Below are 19348 nucleotides of genomic sequence, written 5' to 3' on the forward strand. Positions count from 1 at the left end.
AGCAGCACCCCTGACTCTTTTTGACAGGAATGGAACAGTTGGTAACACATGTGAAGGAAGTAAAATTACACCTGATTAAAAGGGTATCCCTTATAGACCCTTATAAGGGACACAGGGACATTTTCCCACCACTTTTTTAAGTATTATGGAGAATGTTTCATGTTTTAACGTCTAAAGCCATCTGTTACGGTAATCAGTAAGTCAAGAACTTATCAGGAATGTATACAGTATAGGCTACTATACATTTTATTTGCATTTCATACTTTGTCTGGCATATAAAGGTTTCAGGCTGCAGTGTCCCAAGCATCCGCCAGCCTTTCAGCATGCTGTGCATTTTTTTGACGATCAAGTGTCTGCATGCTGCTGTATAATCAGAAGCCTGGTGGTCTACAAACAATTATTATAATTTTGTGTTCATTTGAGGTACTCTATGTACCACTATTGATTTTCACAAGGAATAAGGAAATTCTAAGTACAAGTCACATCAGCTTCAGAGCACTTGCTGCTCTGCTTGATTTTATGCCGTATCCAACACACAATTTATTAAGTAGACGTGTTACTGTATAAGCAGCATAATTGACGGCGCAACCGGCGCGCCGTCAATTATCCCTTGCTTAATAACTTCCCAAGTTTCCAATCCAGACACAAGTACATTTTAATCATACAAAAAACGAATTCAGATTATAAAATAAATGATAATGTACGTTCATGGAAACCCAATTGTACATGACTTCCAAATAGGCGCACGTTCACCACCAGTAAGTGGCGGTGCGTAATTATAAATCTAACGGTATTGTTTGCACCTAACATGATCCATCTTTTAATCCAGTCATTAAACTCCTTTCCCTACAAACAGTTACAGTTGACTGATTAGTTGGATCTGAATGAGGTGTTGAAGAGCTCTTTGCTTTGGGAGTGACAGGCAAACCCAGTGCTGTGGGAAATAAGGGAATAATAACTAATAAGGCGGCAGTGGCTCAGAAGGTTGAGCAGCCATCCGGGAATCAGAAGGTCCCGATTCAATCTTTGGCTCATCCTGAGTTCGTGCCAAAGTGTGCCCTGAGCAAGACACTCAGCCCCTTGAATGCTTCCCCGTGTGCTCACCTGGGCAGCAACACGGCTGGGTCAAAGGCAGAGAAATGATGTGCCCTCTGGGATCAGTAAATACCTTTTTTTATAACAGCAGATGCGGCTCCTATTCATGGTGCTGGCTGTTTGGAGTGATGGCTGTTGTTTATTGTGTGCTGTTATTTGTTATTGCCTTGGATTTGCTATTAATAGATGAGACACCACTGTTGTTCTTACAATCCAGGCTGTAGCCTATTTAAATGCTTTCATTCATTCAGTAGTTTGTTTTATGTAATGTATTCTAAAGCGGGCAGCACTTACAGCTAGAGGAGAGCTTCAAGGTCACTACATTTCAGTTGAAATGTAAAGAATATTGTAGGCACTGGCACACAATCTCAAAATACCCCCCCCCCCCCTCTTTACTATCTGGTACAATCCGCCGCTGCCAATCAAGTCTCCCATCCTATTAAGGGACATTCAAAAGGCTTTTTTAAAACTCTACAGTCATTGTGTCTGAAGAACTGCCAGCCACCTCGAATAGGATGAATCAGGTAGGAAACCATTACTGCTATACTGCTATACTCTTTTTATTTATTGCAATGATGGATTATGCGTCTGATGAAAGAACAGTGTCATGTTCTTTTTGATGTCATTAGGAACACAATGACAGAGTCTGGAGCGGCAGACAGTTTTCTTGCTGAAAAAAAACGATTAGAGCCATTTCTATGAAACCAATGCTGGCCATGAATCAAAGCATAGTCTGCCAATTATGTGTACAGCGGTTTTCAAACTGATTGTGCCCAAGGTATACCAATGGGCAAGTCAAAATCTCAAGGCACACCTGAAATCACTGCGAAAATAGCAGAAATTTGTGGGGAAAATATTTTTGTTTAATTAAAAGTTTTCACGTGCACAACTTTTTGGCAATAATAATGTGTGGCAGTGATGGAAAGTAACTAAGTACATGTACTTAAGTACAATTTTGAGTTACTTTTTACTTTACTAGAGTATTTCCAATTTGCAATACTTTTACTTCTACTCCACTACATCTCAAGAGGCAAATATTGTACTTTTACTCCACTAAAACTTTTTCTTTGCAGATATAAATTATGATATTATAAAACATAATACATTAACCACATTAGCCCTGTCCTATAATACATCGCACAAACCAAAACCCATAATTTCCCCGTGTCACTGTGTCGGAATAAACACAAAAACAACATATCAATGTTACTAACAACACAAGCCACAACGCGCACAATTACTTCACGCAGTCTGTAGGCCACTTCTCACTGCTCAGCACACATCTGCCCCCTCGAAGCATAATTAATTGCGGCCAACACAAACTCACAACATTACGGTCGGCCATGTTGTTCCTTAGCGTCATCGCTGACCACCGCCCAGCGAGACCCAAACACCGCGAGGCGGACAACAATTCGTGTACACCACTTTTGTTACCTTTTATTTCCTCCGAGGTGGAACGACTGGTGACGCGAGGTTAGTTCCCTTTAGCTGTCAGCACGCTGTGTGTGTGTGTGTGTGTGTGTGTGTGTGTGTGTGTGTGTGTGTGTGTGTGTGTGTGTGTGTGTGTGTGTGTGTGTGTGTGTGTGTGGACTACTGCACGCTTTTGTGGGTCTTTGCGAAATCCCGAAGTGGAGTTCATTGGTCATTGGAACGGTGATGCACGTCACCCCTTTGTCAAGTGGGTATTTTCAAACCCTGGAATGGATTTAGGGGAGCATCAGAGTGTTTGTGTTGGAGCGCCTCAGTGCAGCTGCAGAGTTCATGTGCAACCTCTTGCATGCGATGTTTCGCGGGGGTCCAAAAGGGTCCGCGATGTTTGGCGGGGGTCCCGACACTCCCAGGGGACCCGGGGGTCCCCCATATTAAATATCAGTGTTGCCACATTTGCGCCAGAAACAAGCAAACACCTTCATGGAAAAAAAAACAACAGCCGAAGGGGTCCGCCATGTTCCACAGGGGTCCGCGGAGGTCCCAACACTCCCAGGGGGTCCGGGGACCCCCAGGAAAAAAAAAAAAAAACTTTTCTTTTGGAAATTGTTATCGCACGATTTTGGTACCCCGTGCGCGGGGCCCCGTGCGCGGCTAGCGGACGTCTAGTTTTATACATAGGCTATTTGAAAATAGCCGATCTACAAGCTCACAACGCGTCACATCACGACGCGTTGTGAGCTTGTATATCTGATATTAGTACTTTTACACTTGGTACTTTAAGTATATTTTGATGCCAATACTGTTACTCAATTAACATTTTGAACACAGGCCTTTTACTTGTAACAGAGTATTTTTATATTGTGGTATTGCTAATTTTTCCACCACTGATGTGTGGTTGTTCCAAAATCCCAAGGTACACGTGGTCTTGTCTCACAGCCCACCAGTGTGCAGTGTTGCCAGATGTACGATAATTATCGTATTTGTTCTATAATTTTACCCTCTGTACGATCAATAATTCAAACAATGCCCAAATGTGATCATTTCACCATATTCAAAAAAGTCTGTGAATTTACAAAATTCCTTGGCTGCTGATTTGGGATCCGGTTTGGCTTTTCAAAAATAAGTCAGTAAATCTGACCCTAGATCTGTACTTGGTGACATTAAAAACACCGGTCGCGTCTTTTTAGTCCAGTTTCAGGCTTTTATTTGTGTAAGGTCCAGGAATTGCCTGCTTCCACGCAGCATATGTGATGCGTTTTCATCTCGTAGGAGTCTCAACACTAACACGGTTGTTCCTTGAAAAAATACGCTTTTTTTTGTGAAATTACCCATTTACACCTGTGATTTATATTTTTTTGGCTGTGTACGATAGTTTTCTTTCAAATACGATAATTTTAAGCCTCCGGTACGATAATTGTAAATTTCCCATCTGGCAACACTTGCCAGCGTGCCTCAGTACACCGTTTGGGAACCACTGTGATGTGTATTATAGGAACAAAGGAGGGAACGGTCGGTGATCAATCAGAGGATTGCCACACAAATCCTTCATGTTTTCTAACAGCTGCGAGAAGAAGACCCTCAGGTGATTTCCATTTCAGCAGTGTACTAAGTACTAAAATGTTTGAAAATAGCAGATCTACAAGCTCACAATGCGTCGCGATGCGACGCGTTGTGAGCTTGTGGATCGGCTATATTCAAATAGCCTATGTATAAAAGACGAGACGGTGTGCTCAGAAGAATGCTCCATTTGCATCCGGCCCTCTGGGTGAATGGGCTGGAATGGAACCACAAGCAGAAAATCCCCCGCCCACAGAGATTAGCGAGATGCATTTTGTTCCGAGTGGAATGGATCTGTTTGGATCAGCACCTATAAAGCACTAGTCCACCCCTGCTTTCACAAACATAGTATGAGGTACTAAACTACACATGAGTCCACACACAGTATGAGGCTGCGCTGATACAATATGAAGTACTAACGTACACTGAGAGTACATGAGGTACAACTACTAAACTACACTACCATTACATCAATTATGAGGTACTAACCTACAGTACGAGTACATAGATAGATAGATAGATAGATAGATAGATAGATAGATAGATAGATGCCCAGCCCACACTGGCCTAGTAGTAGGCCTATATTATATTAATTTCTCTCTCTCTCTCTGTCTCTCTGTCTCTCTGTCTCTCTCTCTCTCTCTCTCTCTCTCTATCTCTCTCTCTCTCTCTCTCTGCCAAAAATAGACTAAAATGTTAGAAAATAGAGTTGCATCGCGACTCTTTGTGGGCTTGTAGATCAGATTTTTTTGCCTATTTAATAGCCACGCTGAAATTGCATCTGAACAAATAGCCTGCCTTGATAGACCCCCCCCCCCCGCTCAAAGAAAGAGATACACGGCATAAGTGCACACACAGAAAGCACAGAACGTATGACCCCAGTATATATTAAATATATATATATATATAGTGCCACTGAACCACCACCACAGAAATACAATTTGTCAATTCAAATGAGCTATTGGCAAGAGAAAACAAAATCCCGTCTCGTTTTATCAATTAAGACGTTAAAATTAAACTAATGTTAAGCTCAGCATCATGCTATCTAACTTTATTTGCTTAATATTTTGCTTAATATAAATGTCACATCTTGTACTGTAAGCAACAGACAGGATCTTTCTCTGTCTTTCTAGGAAAAACAGTGCCTAAAAACCCCAAAACAAACAATTTTGCTATTCAAATGAGCTATTGGCATGATAAAACATACGTTTACATTTTCCAAAGCAAGTGTCAAAACATAATACAAAAGTGTAAAGTAATGTATGTACAGTTTGGAGAGGATATACAGTATACTAGTAACAAATATATTCTTGCTGTCTGCTGTGGGCTGTAGGCAGCTGTAGGCAGTAGACCGCTGCTGCCCCTAGTGGCACAGAGTGGAAATCATACATGCCCTGCATGAAACGCATGAGAAGAATGAAAAAAAACGACAAAGTCAATGGTCACCCACTGTAGATAGATAGATAGATAGATAGATAGATAGATAGATAGATAGATAGATAGATAGATAGATAGATAGATAGATAGATAGATGCCCAGCCCACACTGGCTTATAAGACACTCACACCAAGATACAGCACAAACAGAATACATAAACATATTGATCGTCCAGGCTGTGAGTTACGGATACATCGTCCTCCAACGCAACTGCCTTGCCTTCTCTATGAATTTTCCTAAAACTAAAACTTTTCCTTTCATTTCATTTTATTTATTTCATTATGGTTTACATGAATCACATTCATTTTGCTTTTCTTTTTTTGTTACTTTTTACATATTCCATTAATGAAAAGGAGCAGTAAGAAGAAAAATCTTATTTATACCTACCCTATCTACCATTAAAATAAAAATCAAATAATAGATGCTCTGTCCAATGGCTACCAACCAGTACATCACCATGATTCATCAGAAAATAAAAAGGAGAAAACTAAACAGAAACAAAGAAATGAGAGAACAAAGAACAAGAGTGCAAGGAAATAAAACACTTCCTTATTGAACAGCTAACTTAACATTCAGACATCCAAAACAAATCTGGATTCTTATCCTGCATTTTTTCAAATAAAGAATTTCTTACATCATTGTACAGCGGGCAGTGAAAAACGAAATGAAACTCATCCTTCACAACTCCCAGGTCACAAAGAACACACAAATCGCTGCTCCTCAGGAATGCCAGTATATCTACATGAATTATGAGGTAACTTACACTGCGAGTACATAAAGTATGAGGTACTAAGCTGCACTGAAATGACATACAATATGAGGTACTACCATACACTGAGAGGAGGTCTACATACATACTATGAGGTATTAAAACATGTAGAATACCTGGCAAGTGAGACTGTTGCTTGCCATAAAGAAGTGATCTAGAAGCTAATTAATGCAGTATAAAATAGGATTTAAATTGCACCTGCAGTACAAGTGATGTACTGTTAACAAAATGACTTTGCTATTTAACTAATTCAGATCACATGATTCCACCCCGAAAGGCATACTAGATTTCGCATTTTACACTTAACAGTGTACAGTATGTTAATCTCTTGCAGAATGTGAACGTCTGTGAAGTTTATAGATAGTTCTGGACTCTCAAAGTGCAGCAAATGCTTGTGCTATAGTCATCAAATATGATAACCAATGAGTTAGCTGGCTATCATGACCTAAATGTGGGTTTGGCAGACCCCAAAGACATTTCTGACAACCTTTGCTGTTGGCGTGCATTAATAAAGACCTAATCTTGAAAGCGCCCAAAAATCTAAAGACCTAAAAGTAGTAGTAGCCCAAAAGTGCCTGCCAGAGATTTCTTTCCCCCCTCAATTCCATTACCAGCTCAAGCCAAAATGAGGAAGAGGGTCAATTAATTTCCATCGCCCCCCATACATTTTGACAGGAATCCTATCTCAAGTTAATTCAGTTAAAAAGAAAAACACGCTATTTGAATTAATAGCCTATACACCGAAACAAAAAAAATAAGACACAAATTCAAGATAGAGTAGACGTATCTGAACCTACTATATTATGATGACACTTCAATAATTGTAGAGCCTGCATACATATAGCCCCTGGGTCAGTTCTAATAAACAGGAGAGACGGTATCAACTGGAAGCACTCGATAGCCAAGCCGATGAAAAGGCAAAAGGCCTGTTTCTGTGGCTTTGCTTCTCCGATGCACCGATGGCATTCTGGAGATATCCTCGACTTAACCCATTCAATCCGGGGAACACATCGGTGTCATTTCAGATTTGAGCTATAACCATTATTTTCTACTTTGGCTATTCAAAAATAGCAGATATACGAGCTCATAGCGCGGCACCGAGTGCCACGCTATGAGCTTGTAGATCTGTGAAATCGTGAACATTTTTGCAAATCTTTGAATATATATATTTTGAAAGCGAACATTTGTAACTCAGATCTTTGCTTCTGGGGGTCACTGGAACAAAATATTTTACAAATGATCGCTTTAAAAATAAATATTTAAAGATTTTGCACAATTTTTTTACAAAAAAATAGCAGATCTACAAGCTCATAGCGCGGCACCGAGTGCCGCGCTATGAGCTCGTATATCTGCTATTTTTGAAAAGCCAAAGAAATATAAAATGACACAGAGATGCGTTCCAGGATTGAATGGGTTAAGTATTCTTCCCCCCCCCCGTAGGATCAAAATTTAAAGCTGGCTGATAACATGAGCCCAATCATAATGGGTAATGCCCTCGTAGCTCCCAGTGCTTTGTGTGCTGGCAAAAGCAGATAAGAGGCAGGGAACATGCAGACGAAAGGCATCGGGATAGGGGGCTGGCCCGGATCCAGCTCAGCCTCCCGAGGGGGCAGCACTCTGCCTGCTCTGGGCAGATGTCAGGCGGCTCCTGGCCGTGGAAGGCAGGTGCGAGCGTGGCCAAATCCACCGCCGCACCTGCAGTGTCCTGGCCCTCCAGACGGAAGTTACAGTAACTGGTGCCAGACACAGCAGGAAAAAAAGAAAAAAGAATGACCATACTGTACAGTCGCCGTCGGGGCAGAAACCTTGTATATCGATATTTCATCTTTGTCTCCGCCAGGCCGAAAGGCATGGCGAGAGAGTATGTTTTCCACCCCGTCCGTCCGTCCGTCCGTCCGTGTGTCCGTGTGTGTGTCTGTGTAAAACTTTGAATGCACACTCCCTAGAGGTCAAGGAAAAACTTTTGCCCTGCATTTTTCACATCTGCCTTTTATAGCGCCACCAGGAGGCCGACTTATGTAAAACACATTTTTTTATACTACTCCTTCCAATTTTATCCAAATTTCACACAAATCGGTACACATGATCTCTATAGTCATGTGATCACGACGGATGTGTTTGATTTTTCATATTCCATACTGATTGGCTAAGATTGACATCTAAAGTTTGCATTATTGGCTTGTCTTGAACAAAATTCCGCAAATCATGAACGCACCGCCCAATTGAGCTCAAACTTTGCACGCACCTTCACACTATGTTGAGGAACAAATGCCACCCTTTTAACATTGGCCTGTTATAGCGCCACCAACATGCCTCAAATCATGAATGCAGTCAGTGTCCGATTGTCGTGCAAGGCCTAAGAAGAAATGGCACCCTTTTCACGTTGGCCTATTATAGCGCCACCAGGAGGCCACAATAGCCTACCTGACCTGGTGGAGACCTGTGCTCCGAGGAGCACTTTTTCTAGTTTTATGTATTTTTTTCATGAATGAATGCCCTATTTCATACTTCATTATATGACCGTGTTGGTGCAAAAGTAGCTAAAATAGACGATCTGAGAGTACGTTCTCTATTTTTGAAAGGTGTTGCCTATAATAACATCCCCAATATAGGGACACCAGGTTGAAAGTGGTTAAGCCTGTCTATGGGTTTTATAATTTTTTTACGTAATTACACATAACACCAATGAAAAGTATTAAAAAGAGCCTGTGACTAAACTATAACTGCATTGGATCCATTGGAACACAGGTTCTTTATTCCTTTCCTGAAAAGTAATGGTTTTGGACAAGTTTTCCACCTGACAGCGACAATATAGCACCTCCCCCTAAACAGTTTACTTTTCAAATGAGCAGAAGCCGGGGTTGTTGCTCATTGCTGCAGGGCTTTCTAAAACTACTCATCATTCATGGTAAATAAGAGTCTTTATAGCATTACGGGACCATGAGAGTAGTAGACTCTGTGTGCCTTGAATAATTCTGTGATATAACATCACCTGGGAAAATGTCATACTTCCACTTCAGTTGTATACAGAGATTTTAACCCAGTGGCAGCTGTTTCATTAAGAAGTGCCTTAATCATCAATATTTCTGCCAAGGCACACGTTGTGAAATATGCAGATGTGCATCAGTGTCCAAGATGTGAAGTGATCTGTCATCTCACAGGGGGGAAAGTGTGATTTTGAATACCTAACGAAACGGATAAAATGGATAGAGAGAAATCAACTACTAATAAAATAAACAGAAGGCGCGAACACTCGTTCTGCTCTGCACATCGTGCACATTCAAGAGCGCTCCTCTGGACACTCGCTGCGTCCCTTCTACGGGCGGAGAGGGGACCGATGGCAGCTTGGGTCTACAACCTGACCCAGTTTAAACGATAATGGATTTTCCGTGTCAACTTCAGTCAAGCTAGGTTGAACTGTAATTCCACACGAGCAAAGTAGAATTAATCAGTCTATTCCCCAACGTGCACACAGCAGGCCCAAGGGCTGACAAGCACATGAAACAGCAGGCAAATTTGTATTATTGATTAAACCGCCACCTCCTCCGAGCCAAGCTAACTAGTATAATATTTTTTTCCCCCTACCCTCTGAGCTCATCAGTGGGCCGTGTTTGGTTTGTTCATGCAGATGTGAGGGCTTTGAAATGGGCAACAGATGCCCCCAGCTATGTGCTACGTGGCTGCGGTAATCTTCGTCAATTGCTGTTTTCCGCCATACAGATTTGAACTAGAACTTCTTCATATAGGTTGCTTATAAATAATGTAGGTGACCTACAAGGCTAGGTCTTGCAGGTCACCTACATTATACTTACAGGCTTCCTCTATAGTTTTCTTTGTAGGACACTCTGTCAGATAATACCTGAAAACATGTGAATACTCAAATAGTATCAAATACTAAATCCTCAAGTACCAAAGAAAAGAATGAGAGAAGAGAAGAAACTAAATACCGTAAATTTCGGACTATAAGCCGCGACTTTTTTCCCATTTTTCAACCCTGCGGCTTATATAATGGTGCGGCTTATCTATGGATTTTTATAGCTAACGGCCACTAGGGGACCTCCTAAATCTAGGGATTTTACACCCGCGGTTTATAGTCCAGTGCGGCTTATATATGTACAAATCATTCAATTTAGCTGCTGCGGCTTATATTCAGGTGCGGCTTATAGTGCGAAAATTACGGTACATGCAAATGCACATTGCAGCAACAGCTAACAACATACTGTGGGGACTCCGTGGCCTCCTGATCCCATAGGCTGGGGGGCTGTAACCATGACGACAGTCCCATCGGCCGAGCTCTGAATGTCCGTTGTTTACAGCAAAACGCAAATAAACATGTTAAATTGTAGCGAATTGTATGCTAATGATCAATGGCCATGTGCAAGTACAGAGCAATTGCTTAAGCCACTGAGGAGAACCAAGCAAGATTGACAGACTGACTGACAGACATTCCTAATGTCCACGGTACACCAGGTTGAAAGTCGATAGTTTTGGTGGTTAATGCGTGTGTAAGCCACTGCTATTCTGAGTGACAAGCTTTGTGCAAGGATTAATGCAAATGTCAGTGAGAGCAATTTAAAGTTGTGAGGGTCTAATGAAGTTTATCAAGAAAGACCAAAGAGTTCTGATTGATGCTAAATAAAATACTCTGTCTATGGGGGTTGGGGCTTAAATTTGCAAAAAGTTGAAACTTGTTAGTTTATCCCTCAAGTCTTAAAGTAAATCCTATACTCTAATTAACTTAGTGCCAATGTGTCTGACTTCAGACAGATATTGTGCGTTTTCATTGTTGCCCTGATGAGGAAGTCACGTTTACTCATAGTTTGCTGAATCTATTTTAGGACCAGCTGACCTTTTCAAACTGTTGATCTTTTGGAAGTTAACAACAGCAGAGATATGTTGACACTTAAAGGAATACTCCAACCTTAGTCTATCTCAGCTATGATGACCTTGTATTTGTTGGCACGACTGAATATCCTAATGATTAATACATGGCCTGTCAACCTGGTCTGTATCACAGAGGCACCGAATCAAAAGCGCCACAGCAATTCTCCCCTCTGCCACCAGGAGCAGACCTCGACAGGCAGACTCTCCATGGACACACGTGATGAAGGTAGCTGAGTATTCACGAAGGCTGTTTCTCAACAACAAGTACACAAATAGATTTTGTCTCACACATTCACACATGGGAGCTGCTCAGTACAACCACCAGCCAGGCTTATAAAGTACGGTACTGTTGACCATTGGAGCAATTGGATGTTACGTGCCTTGCTCAAGGACACTTCAACGGTGGGTTTTGAGAGAGGTGTTAGAGTTGCTCATCAACTTCCCCACTTCTTCTCTGTCGGTCTGGGAATTGACCTTATGGTGAAAAGCACACTCCATTAACCTTTAGCCACCAAGTGCACATGATACGAAGAACGTATTGCAGTGAAAACCTGTTATTATCACATATGTCAGTGGAAAAATTGTTAATTATTATAAGTGTGATGATTATTATAACAGATACATTTCTAATGCAGATTATCATGTAACCAAAATGTACTAAATACATTACAGCTTTTTCAAACACTTTTCAAATTACTGTACAAATTAAATTACCGTACTATTTCCAGCTTAAGTAGACTACACAAGGTAGCCTGAGGTCGGAACAGGTTTCACCACTGCATCTCATTGGCTCGTTTTTGGCAGTTTGTCATAAGCTTCGAGGAGACTATGTTATTCATTGAGAGAAAATGACCTCGTTTTTCATGTCATGATTTCAATGTGCATTCTATTCAGCACCAGCCTCAGGTAGCACGCCCAGAAGCAGACGGGTTTCCAAAGGCAACGTATCATGGGAGAAGGCTTAAGTATAAAAGAAAACATAAAGCATGACTGTGGTTTACAAAGGAAAAATCTATTACCGGTAGTTGTCATGTATGAAAAAGGCAGAAAAATAACACTGGACAGTGGACTACCCGATTTGTAGAGGAATGATTCTGTCCCAAGCTTTTTATTGATCCATATAAGGATAAGGATAAGGATAATTCCTTTTAACAGGTCGTTCATGAAAGTCCTTGCGGTTTTGTTTCCAATGAGAACCTGTGAGCAATTTGGGGTTAAGAGTCTTGCTCAGGGACAAATTTCATTTCATCGACACATATGCTGGCCTGGCCGGGAATCGAACCTGCGGCAACCAGGGCCTCTGGCTCTTTAGGCGGACTCACTAACCACTCAGCTATGGCCGCCCCATGCGGTTGATCACTGTAAACGTGATCACTAGGAGTTTCCACTGTATGACAAAAGACTGGGCGAATGTTTTAAACCACCATAGCCGATAACTTAATATATTCCTAGCAACAAATTGAATTAAAACCTTCCCACCTCAATGTAATCCGACGGGATGTTTTGGGGGTTTCTCATCACAGACTGTGTTATGGATGGAATATTACACACATCAGCTTTCTTTATGGAGATCAGTGTAATGTGGTATCAGGCCAGATGTCATGTCATGTATACACATCTTTGATGCTATCATTTGCTGCTCTGATGGATTGCGTATTAGCATTGCCAATCTGTCCAGAACAGCCATGTCTTTCTGTACTACTACTGTCTGTTGTTGTTGTTGTTGTTGTTGTTGTTGTTATTGTTGTTGTTTATGTACATACAGTACCTAATGTATTACTGCAACTTATGGCAGTGTTACAACAGTGCATGCAGTCTGTCCTGTGCATTTTCTGACTTGCCTTGCCTTGTTTTGTATTTATTTTATATTTATGTGAATCAAGGTGACAAGGTGATCAATGAGGAAGTATCAATGATATAATAGTTGGCACCTCCTAAAAGTGACATTTCATCTTCATTTATTCATAGGTGACCACACAATATGATAGTTATGGTTGGTAAAATCACATTGAATCCAAACTGGTTTATTCTGTAGTTGACAAGGTTAAAATGTACGCTTGTGCAGGAAGAGCATTTGAATTTTCATGTGATGTCACTTCACTTGATGACCTCGCTCTAAAAGGCACCGCGCCACTCACACTTGACGAGTGTATGGCTTCACCTATCCTATTCAGAATCAGAAAGTAACTATGACAAACCTCTTTTCAAATGTTCTGTTGGCTAACACATATATATTTCTTAAGTTATACGTTTTGCAAGTTGTGTGTATGTTTAACCCATTAAGACCGGGGACGCATCTGTGTGTCATTTTCAGATTTCTTTGGCTATTCAAAAATAGCAGATATACAATACATACAGATGTAGATCTGCTATTTTTGAAAAATCGTGACAATTTCTGGCAAAATCTTGGATTATATATATTTTTAACGCGAACATTTGTAAAGTATTTAGTTCCAGGAACCCCCAGAAACAAAGATTTGAGTTACAAATGTCGGCCAAAAAAAAGAAAACAAATCAAATATTTGCACAACTTTTCATGATTTAAAAAAAATAGCAGATCTACAAGCTCATAGCGCGGCACTCGGTCCCGCGCTATGAGCTTGTATATCTGCTATTTTTGAATAGCCCAACGAAATCTAAAAATGACACACAGATGCGTTCCCGGTCTTAAAAAGTTAAAGAAGATTGAGGCATGCTATATAAGTAACTAGACCTGATTCCAGATAGCACACTTCATGTCTGAATTGTTCTATATAGAAACTCTCCCTGAGCCTGTTTGATGGGGAAGGGGAAACTCGATGTAGCATTTGCCAGACGGTAGCAGAATTAACAGTCCATTACTGGGGAGACCGGGATCCTTCATGATCCTCTGGGCTTTCACCCTGCTCCTCTGGGTGTATATGGCTGGCAGCTCAGTCCTGGGGATGCGCTGCACTGTTTTAATCACCCTCTGTGGGGCCTTAAGGTTGTGAGTGGAGCTTTCTTCTGTATCCAACCCAACCCCTCCCGCGCGTGTGCCACGGTGGCCCCGGCGACCGCCTCAAAGCAAAACACTCCATCCCCTTTTCCTTTTATTGTAGCCTCGTCAGTCTCCACCTGAGTCTAAACATATCGCCTACCTACTGCACTTTCGCTCGTTGTCACATTGTTGCTCAATCAATGACTGTGATGATCAATCGTGTGCCATACTGTCTTTTTTATTTATGTATATAACAAAAGATTGCACACATTTCTCACCTTCTTTCCTCTAAACTGCACTGATAGTGGTTTATTTGGTATAGCATTTCGTAGTGTGTGAGACTGACTGGTTTTTACTAATGTGGGAGAGCAGAGGTGCGCTGCGAAGTCGTTAGTCTAACAGCCGCCCCTCCGCAGATCCCAGTTCCAGGCAGCAGACAGACAGGCAGTAGTAATATCACAAGGTTAATTCACCCATGCATGCACACAGTGATGTGACTTGATGTGATGTGACTTGCAAACGAGTGATAGAATACCGATCGCGCAAGTGCCATCATTCACATGCACATTTCAACATGTTGTATGCTTGTAGATTGGCTATTTTTATTCTCCTCCCATTTCTGCGCCCCCCCTCTAGATCACTGCTCTGCTGAAGTCCATGCAGAACCTCTTCAGTGTGTGGACAAAGGATAGCCACTGTATTGCCTTGGCAATGGTGCACATGTGATGGTGCCTCATTCATGTGAACCCAGAGGAACTGCTTAATCTCTCCACTGCAGTACCATTGATGTGAAGGGTGTGTGCGTGCGCTCTGCTCTCAGCAGCCTCCTTCATGATCTGCTTTGTTTTGCGGACATTGAGATGGATTGAGATGACTGACATCAAATCAAGTTTGGAGTCATCAGCTAACCTTATGATGTGGGGGCGAAGGGGCCATGCTATGAGTCAGTGTGGAATTGGTGCTGGCGGGGTCAATCCCTACACTGGATCCAGCTGCACAGCACAGACTCGAAGTAGGTCCCTTAGAACAATGGTGTGAAATGCCGAATCAATGAACAGCAGTGTGTTAATCCTCAGCTGCAGTGGGGAGAGGGCATTGTGTACAATGTGGGATATGCCATGACATCGTCTGCTGACCTGTTTTGTCAATATAGGCAAACTGTGATGGAATCTAAAGTGTTGGGTGAGGAGGGGATATGCTTTTTGACTGTGTGATTTGAAGTAAGTGTGTGTGTGTGTGTGTGTGTGTGTGTGTGTGTGTGTGTGTGTGTGTGTGTGTGTGTGTGTGTGTGTGTGTGTGTGTGTGTGTGTGTGTGTGTGTGTGTGTGTGTGTGTGCACCTGGTCCCAGGGATGTGGCATTGGGGAGGCAGGGGGCAGTAGAGAACGGTTATAAACATTGGTAAAGACATCAGCTAGCTGATGCGCACATGCTATGAGGACTTGGCTGGCTGGGGATACTGGCTGGGCCGGCTACCTACTGTACCTTGTGATCATTAATCCTTTTGAAGGTTTTACACACATCTGCAGCACTAGATAGTTCCAGTGGGAAGGGGTCCTGGGCTATTAGCACATCTATGGCTGAGGTCTGATAGTGTGCTCTGCATAGAAGCGTGTTCACTTCATCTGCGAGAGATTGCAGACACTACATGGTTGGAAACTCTTTTGTAATCTGTGAAAGTTTTCAGCCCACAGTGTTGGATGTGTGTCATGGTGACTCAACTCTCTCCCTAATTTGCATATTTGCTGTTTTCATTACTTCACATAACTCATATCTGAATTTACTTCTATTTGCAAGCAAGTCACAGTTATTTAGAATTGGGTTTGATGAAAAGGGAGAATGGCAATTGTCGTGGGATAAAACATTTTATGAAAAAAGAAAAAGAGAGGCATTAAAGCAGTGGGTCTAAAACTTTATGTGAAGGACCCCCAAATGAATATACATTTGGCCGCGGACCCCCATACAAGATTCTTTGTTATTATTTTTTTCTGATCTACAAGATCTTAAGATCTACACATATCAACGCGTCGCATCTCGACACGTTGTGAGCTTGCAGATCGGCCATTTTAAAATAGTGAATGTATATAGGGTTAAAGTGGTTGTGATGCTATATGAACTTATTTTTCTGGGGACCCCCCCACCCCCGGAACCAGTGCCTTAAAGTATGTTTTTGCCCAAGCTGCTTGTTGCCCTGGATGGCTTGCAAGGCACTCAGTGGTCTGGTCACCAGGGACTTCACGTGGACCCCAGGTCATTTCTTGCTCGAGATTTCATGGCTTCTTTAATATTGAAGTTAAAGCCGCAGTCCATAACTTTCATGTCCTACCCAGCAATCACACCCAGGTCTCCTGCATGAGAGACCACATTTCTACTGCTCTGCCAATAAGGCATCCCCGCTCGGCAGTGGTGGACAGTAACAAAGTACATCTACTTGAGCACAGTACTATTTCAAATATAGTGAAAATAGCTACAAGCTCACAACACATCGCGACGGGTTGTGAGCTTGCAGATCGACTATTTTCACTGATTGATATTTTTTTAAACTTTCTGGAAAATATTTCTTTTATGTAAAATGTTCAATACAGCAATGCATTGATATAAAATTGCTATTATTGTCATATTAACTTCTTCTTTTTAACTAGTTTAACTTCCAACATTGTTTCAATATTAATCCAGGGTGCCAAAGAAGTGTTGAATCAACATCAGATTGGAACGTTGATCCCACAGTGTTTACATTGACGCTTTAACATTGATCAGACACAGTGGTAGAAGGTAACCATGTACCGTACATTTATTCAAGTACTGTAATTGAGTTCAATTCTGAGCTACTTTTACACTACTATGAGCTATGTTTTCCATACTTCATACTTCTACTCTATTACATCTCAGTGGCAAATATTGTTCTTTTTACTCCACTACAATCATTTTAAAACTGTAGTTGCTATTTACTTAAGATTATTATTATGTCATTAAAAAATGTAAATGTCAAAATAATACATTTAAACAAATGTGAAATGGGACATTCTGCTAAATGAGTACGGCAAGTATATTTATATGCCAGTTCACTCAACTTTCACTCAAGTAAAACATTTGAATACATGAGTTTTACTTGTAAAAGAGTTTTTTATGTAAAACATCTGAGTACTTCTTCCACCACTGGTTATTGATTCAATGGTTGTCTTCACAGTGAGTTCTGGGTATGACTCTTTGCTGTCAGATCCATTAGATCAGACTGCAAAGAGTCATGTTCAAAAGTGGATTGAAAAGTTGTTTGTTTTTTCCTCAGCAGGGATTACGTGTAATTAATGCAATTAATGACATAACATTGACTAACACCCACAAATGTGACAGAAGAGTATTCCTTTAAATGTGGCTTGATTTAAAGTGCGACAGGAACCAGTTTGATGCCAGGGTGCAAACCCATGTTTTATAGATTCCTAGGTTTTTGTTAGCTCTAATGTCTAGACGGTATAATAGTGCAGGCTTGACAAGTGCATCGCTCTAAAGATAGATGCCAATGAAAAAATCAATACAGTCTGCAACATTCATTAAACATTGTGAGGAACAGGGACAACTCGGTACTCGGCACAACATTTCTCTGGATGTTAGAGAAGACAGGTTCGTTTTTGAGAAAATATCAAGAGAGAAAAAGACTAGGATGCATTTCATAAGCTATTTGTAAAAAAAAAGGGGAAAAAAGAAAGGAAGGAAAAAAAGACCATTTGTAGTAGTTACAGAGGAGGTGACAAGACTCACTTCATCGTTTGTAATAATAATAAAAATGTATAAAAAGACTTCATGCGTGAATGGAGTGCCTTCCACTCACACATGGAGAGGCAGACCCCCTGCCAATTCTGAAGTTCAATGCAAGCATGGGCCAGTGGCCAAAACAGTCTGCTGTGAGGTCATCCTTCTCCGTCGGTGAGCACAGTCAGCGGCTGTGACAGGTAATAGCCTTAGGGGTAAGTGGGCAGGGGAAACGTATCTTCAGACCTCTTTCAGCACCTCTTGATTTAGTAGTTCATCTCAGGGGTCAAGAACCCACAGAGTTCTTACACAAAGCTCAGAACGCCCCATGGAACGGAGAGAGCAAAGTGGTAAATCATTTTACCATTGGTCACACATTTATTTGAACTCCCATGTGGTTTCAAATTGTTATCCGAGTTCAAATTCATTTTTTGGAACTCCCAAGCACTGAACCCACCATAGGAAGGTCAAAGCAAAGCGTCTTAAAAACCAACAAATAGCTTTTCTTTCCAAGTCATACCTCTCACTTCAATGTTATGACTACAGTGCATTCATCATGCTCCAGATAACCTTGACAAAGTCTCTACCGCACGATGATGGGACTCCCCTTTAACCCATTAAGGCCGGGAACGCATCTGTGCCATTTTCAGATTTCTTTGGCTATTTTTTAAAAGAAAATCATTGGGAAAATCAAAAAATCTTTGAAAAACTTTTTTTTTAAAACTCAAATCTTTGCTTCTGGGGGTCCCTGGAACAAAATATTTTTAGATGGGGGGCCGGGGGGGGGGGGGGGGGGGGGTCCGCGGACAAATACATATCATTTTGGGGGTCCTTGACATGAAAAAGTTTGAGATCTACAAGCTTGTAGCGCGGCACTCGACTTGTAGATCTGCTATTTTTGAATAGCCAAAGTACGAAATAATGGTTTAAGTGGTTACACAGATGCGTTCCCAGTCTTAATGGGTTAAGTGGTGGGCAGAAAATGGAAACAATTAAGAAAAAAAACATATTTTACACCCTTGTCAGTCTCAAGAAGGTCATACGCTAAAGATCTATTTCTCACCCTTAGGCCTTTCAAAGTGAGCCGCTATTTAAATGTGCTAATCAATCACTGTCATCTGCACGCCCGGCTCCACAGCAGAACTGTACGTCTGTATTTAGACTGCAATTCATGGCGTAATGAAACAGCTGATGGAAAAATAGTCAGATAATATATCTTTGCTTTTAACTTGTCATGGAGGTAGGGCTACATTTCATCAGGACCGAGTGATTGAGTCCAATATTCTTTATGGATTGCATATAGTATGTTGCAATTGACCCATTTACTGTACGCCTATAGGGATGGGAATCAAGAACGGTAGAGAACGGTTGGTAGAACGTCAGAATTGTTTGCCTCTGTAACCGGTGAATGAAAGGACCGACCCCGGAATGTCTTTGGAGTTGATCTCCATTTAATTATGCCTATCTCTCT

General features: G+C 41.4%; 1 protein-coding gene across 1 annotated transcript in view; it reads right to left on the minus strand.

The window, feature by feature from the left end:
* Positions 1-19348, minus strand: part of gulp1a (GULP PTB domain containing engulfment adaptor 1a) — a 135864-nt gene that overhangs the window by 89951 nt on the left and 26565 nt on the right. The gene's annotated exons all lie outside the window — the stretch shown is intronic.

Source organism: Gymnoscopelus microlampas, assembly GCF_963454915.1.
Source record: "Gymnoscopelus microlampas genome assembly, chromosome: 17".
Lineage (NCBI taxonomy): Eukaryota > Metazoa > Chordata > Actinopteri > Myctophiformes > Myctophidae > Gymnoscopelus > Gymnoscopelus microlampas.